Source organism: Saccopteryx leptura, chromosome 10 (genome assembly GCF_036850995.1).
Source record: "Saccopteryx leptura isolate mSacLep1 chromosome 10, mSacLep1_pri_phased_curated, whole genome shotgun sequence".
NCBI lineage: Eukaryota > Metazoa > Chordata > Mammalia > Chiroptera > Emballonuridae > Saccopteryx > Saccopteryx leptura.
Genome location: NC_089512.1, coordinates 63,381,167 through 63,386,717, shown reverse-complemented (window position 1 = coordinate 63,386,717; position 5,551 = coordinate 63,381,167). Strand labels below are relative to the sequence as shown.

General features: G+C 48.5%; 1 pseudogene; it reads right to left on the bottom strand.

Annotated features, from left to right (window-relative positions):
* Positions 1–3,560: 3,560 nt before the first annotated feature.
* Positions 3,561–5,232, bottom strand: LOC136381855 (frizzled-5-like; annotated as a pseudogene).
* Between the last annotated feature and the right edge of the window lie 319 nt (positions 5,233–5,551).

Here is a 5,551-nt window from a genome sequence, read left to right as displayed (position 1 = left end):
GCTCCAGGAAATACAAGTTTTATAACTTGGCTCACAGGCTAACTGCCCTTTGCAATCCCCTTTAGTCCCCTATTTGAGCCCTCCTGTGTTCCCCAAAGCAGCTGTTCCTCACTTATTGCACTTGCTGACTCCCCGACCTGCCTACAACCCTAGATGTAATCTCCTCAGTCTAAGCAGCATTCCCACATTCCAAACTCCAAAACTCATTTCATCTCGCATGAGGAATAGATGTCTTGCTTCTCAAGGTAACCCCTCTCACCTAACCAAGGGGATTCCATCCTAATTTTAAAATCAACCACCTATATCCACTCATCCATCAACTTATCCCCTTCTGCTTCAAAGATGCACTCATCTTCTCAATGTTGGGATGGGGCAACTTGACTTTGCTCAGTCCTGTACATCTAGTATTTCTCAAGATATCCCCAGGCCACATCTGTCAGCTGAAAGTGCCTCTGAAAAACAAAGTTGCTCTAAATGTAATGTGGAATCCTAGAGTGGATCCTGGAACAGATAAAGAATAGTAGTGGAAAGTCTGATGAAGTCTAGAGTTAACAATAATCAACCAATGTTGACTTGTTATGTTTTGAAAAATGTACTATAATATGTTAACATTGGGGGGAAATGGTTAAGGAAGGGTTCTACAGGAACTCTGAACTATCTTTGCAACTTTTTTGTAAGCCCAGAAAAACAAAAAATAGCAAGCAGCAGTTTCTTGGGCTCCAGACCTACTAAATCTCAATTCCTGGAGCTGGAGCTGGAGCTGAATCTGAATCTACATCTACATCATCTACATCTACATTTCATTTCCTTCCTTCCTCCCTCCCTTGATTTCTTTCTTTCTTTTTTTGTTTTTTTTGGAATCTACATGTCTAATAGCCCCAAATGATTCTCCTGCAGACTCAAATGTGAAAACCTAGTGTTTCCATCCCCTTTCCCTTCCATGCCCGAACACCCCTCCTCTTTGCTTTACCTCCACTTTGCCTTAACCTGATTTAACCCTTTAGATCTCTGAACCCTAAGATATGGGCATCACTATTACTGCCCTTTCACAGATGAGAAAACTGAAGTATTAACAGGTTACTATGTCCAGGATCACACGGCCCTTAAATGCTGGAACTGGAATTAGACTTCTGTCAGTCCAGCTTCCAAGTCTATGCACATAACCATTCTACTGCCTCTCAATCATGGTTCCTTCCACTACACACTCAAGAGCTCTGTAAATCACTACAGCATTATTACCAGTAATACTCCAGGCCCACCTATTTCTCCAACAGTCTAAGTCCCAACAGTACCTTTTTTCCAGCTTGTGACTTTGCCCTTTCCTCTCTTTACCCTTGGGGGGGGAATGAGCAATGAGAAAGCACTGGGAATATGTGCCAATAGATCCTGTACAGGTGAGGTACAGAGGCTCTGCCAGGATCCAGCTCAACTGCTGTATACTCTCCTCTCCTCCCAACTGTCCTGACCTGTAAACCAATCTCATGTTCCCAGCACTCACTTTGCCATTGAATTGTATACTCTCATACTGGATTTGTCTTATCTCCCTCAAACACCATTGTAAGCTCCTAATTACCTATCTTTTCCCATACTTAGGCCTCAGCCCATTGCTGGAAAACAGATACACCAGGCATTCATATGAGGTGGTTGTGGATTGGTAGCTAGCCTGCATCTCACCCAAGCAGCAGCCAGTAAGAAAGTATTCTCATGTTTACTAAGCATCTGTCCAGACAGATAAGGGAGGTGCCACCTCTAAATCAATGTATATATATCATCTGGATTCCCTGACTTGTATTTACAGCCTAGCTGGTGAATAAGTGATTTGGGGGTTCTTGCTCCCCAACTAGACACACACACCACCACCAACATCTACTCCAACAGGTTTGACAGAGAGCAGTGATTTTCAACTGATGTGCCCCAAGAATGTTGAAAACATTCAGTACCTGACTGTTTAGTCAGGGGCACTGAACTTTTTCCTTAGACTGTCAAATAATGACAACAGACAACACAATAGCCATCTGGTGTGAATGCCCTGTCTTGAACCATAAATGTATAAGTCATATAACAGAGTTGCATCTTATTGGTCATGTGGCATACTAAGGTTGTGTTTAATTGGTTAATTCTTGTTACTAGAAATCCTTATATACAGGTATAGGCACTTGGTTTTTTAAAAAGTCACTTAGCAGCAAAAAAGTAATTACTATTGGCATTTTTCTGGGTAACTCAATCAAAATTATACTTTTTTTTTTTTTTGGTCAAATCAGCAAAATGTGTCGCAGAATTTTTGTAATTAGTTTATGTGTGCCATAAGAAGAAAAACATTGAAAACTGCTGGTATAGACAGAGCTGATAAAACACAACACAGTCTTAGGCAATGCCTCTGTTCTTTTTTTTTTTTTTTTTTTTGGTGATAGAGACAGAGAGAGAGAGGGACAGACAGGAAGGGAGAGAGATGAGAAGCATCAATTCTTCATTGCAGCACCATAGTTGTTCGTTGATTGCTTTCTCATATGTGCCTTGACAGGGGGGTGGGCTACAGCAGACCAAGTGACCCCTTGCTCAAACCAGATGAGCCCAAGCTCAAGCTGGCAACCTTGGGGTTTTGAACCTGGGTCCTTGGCATCCCAATCCAATGCTCTATCCTCTGTACCACTGCCCGGCCAGGCACAATGCCTCTGTTCTTATGTGTATTTCCCTTCATTTCATCATGTGAATTATGAAACAATGACAAAATCAGCAGGAGAAACCTATGAAGTATATCAAGTAAAGAAAGTTTTCATTAGTTCTGTTTCTGGTAAATAGAATTTGCTTTTCTTATTAATAAAAACATTACCCTTTGTGTTTCAAGAACATCTGAGAAATCTGATAATTAAGTTAGAACCGGCACTGGCCGGTTGGCTCAGTGGTAGAGCATCGGCCTGGCCTGTGGAAGTCCCGGGTTTGATTCCCGGCCAGGGCACACAGGAGAGGTGCCCATCTGCTTCTCCACTTCTCCCCCTCTCCTTCCTCTCTGTCTCTCTATTGGAGCAAAAGATGGCCCGGGCGATGGGGATGGCTTTTGGCCTCTGCCCCAGGCACTAGAGTGGCTCTGGTCACAACAGAGCGACGCCTCAATGGGCAGAACATTGCCCCCTGGTGGGTGTGCCGGGTGGATCCCGGTCGGGCGCATGCTGGAGTCTGTCTGACTGCCTCCCCATTTCCAGCTTCAGAAAAATACAAAAAAAATAATAATAATAAAAAAAATAGTAAGTTAGAACCACTATCTCCTCAGATACTCTCAGAAATGCAACCAAGTTAAAAATTAAGAAAGTATATATAAATTAAAAAGTTTCCCTTAAAGAAGGCAATAAGAAACACAAAATAAAATGCACATGAGCTGAGCCCCTTTGAGAAGTTTTGGGACAGCTATTCCCTTGAAAGAGCCCTTTCCCCCTCTCTCCAATTTGCCCCAGGAGAGGTCATCAGCATCAAAAATGTAAACAAAAGTTGCAAAGCTACCAAACAAAACAACCCCCTTCCCTCACTCAGGGCTGTGGCCTGCTACACATGCGTGACAGGGACACCTACTTGTGGCAGACAGCTGCCGTGGCCCAGTGGCCCAGTCTTGTCTGTGAGCACACGCTTCCCTTGTCATAGTACCAAGTGGCCATGGTGCCGCCTTCTTGTGGCTCTGTTGCCAGCGACAGCAATAGCAGCTGGTGAATCGCTGCCACAACTCCACAGTCTTGCTGGAACAAATCCAGATGCCAGACATGATACCCACTAGGAGGCACATGAAGTACTTGAACATGAGCTCCCAGTACTTCAGCTTGGTGCGCGGCTGGCTGGAGTCTTTGCCTGGGCACACGCAGTTGAGCGCAGCCTCCCAGCTCTCACAATAGTGCTGCTCAGGTAGCAGGCCATAACAGTGCTGGCTGGCACTGTGTAGAGCAGCATGAAGATGCCAATTTGGATCATGAGCTTCTCCAGCTTGTCTTTCTTGGTGGCACCCTGCTTGATGACTCTACAGATGCAAAAAAGCAACATGAAACCTGCCAGGAGGAAAAGCGTGCCCATGAGCAGGTAGAGCACCAGAGGGCCCAGCATAAAGCCAGGCAGTGAGTTCAGGTTCTGGTTGCCCACATAGCATATGCCAGCCACTGGATCCTTATCCATGGAGCTCAGTGGGAATGAGCCAGATGGGAGTACTGTGTATAGCCCGCGACGGCCTCATTGCCCCACTTCATGCCAACTGCAAAGAACCAGGTGAGCGACAGGATGACCCACCAGATGGAACTGGCTATCCCGAAGTAGACGGAAGTACACCAGCAGGAAGACAACAGTCTGCAGCGCAGGGCCCTTCCTCTCATAGTGAATGTGGCTGTTGTGCTCACACCCAAAGGTACCAGGAAGCCCAAAGACGCACAAGTAGCAAGCTGACAGGAAGATGATGGGCACTCAGAGTAATGGAAGCATTCCACATATCTATCAGGAAGGTGGCCACCGTGGTGGAGGTGGAGATAAAGCATGGCACTGACCACAGGCCGACCATAAGGTGGCGAACGTGTGCTCATCCAGGCTGAAGGAGGGCTGGTAGCAGGGCACCGCACAGTTGGGTACCTGGCCCGTCTGTACCTTGTTGTAGAGCGGGTGCAGCTACTTCAGGATGGGCACCAATGGCTCGCTGCGCTTGCACACCGATGGGGCCCCAGCGGCGCCCGCGCCTCCCGATCCTTTCCAGGAAGGTGCCCCTGGCGGGCCTGACTGGGAAGAGTCTAGGGGGCACCGTGGTGGTCTTGCTGCAGTTGTAATCCATGCAGAGGACCTCGGCGTCCCCAGCACGGGGAGGTGGTTGCATTTCATGCGCTCCAGCCAGGCTAAGTTGTACTGCAGCACGAGTGGAGAGCAGCCGGCCTTGGGCGTGCACGGAGCGGCAGGGCGGCAGAGGCTTATGATAGTCGGGTCAGCAGATGGGCGTGTACATGGAGCACAGGAACAAGAGCAGGTCCGGAGAGCAGTGGATCTCCACCAGCGGCCAGAACTGGTGCAACTCCAGGCCCGCCTCGTCCTGCGTGTTGTGGTGGAACTAACTGGTTGGGCATGTGCGTCAGGTTGTAGCCTTTGCCCCGGCACATTGGTACGGTGATCTCCTGGCATCCCGGGGCCTTGGAGGCGGCCACTGCTCGGCCTGCCAGCTGCGCCAGGAGCAGCAGCAGCAGTGGCGCAGAAGAGTCAGGCCGAGCCATAACCCCTCCCTCCCCTTGCCTCGCATAGCCCGCGCACGGGGCCAACACAGACGGGGAAACCTGGGCCAGGGCTGCCCTCTCCGCTGACTTGTGTGCGCCACCGGGCCTAGCAACCTGTGGGCTCTTCTTCTCTTCAAGAAATCCGCCCCAAGATAAACTGTTTCAGGAAGGCGCTGCCTCCCTCCGCCCTCAGCTCTTCGCTGGATAGAGTTGAGGAGGGGCTGTTAGGGCAGTAGCATAGTGTGGGGGGGGCACTCGCAGAGAGGCGCCAAATGGTCTCCAAGACAAACAAGAAACGCATAGTAGAAGGGGTGGGGGGAGCCAATAAT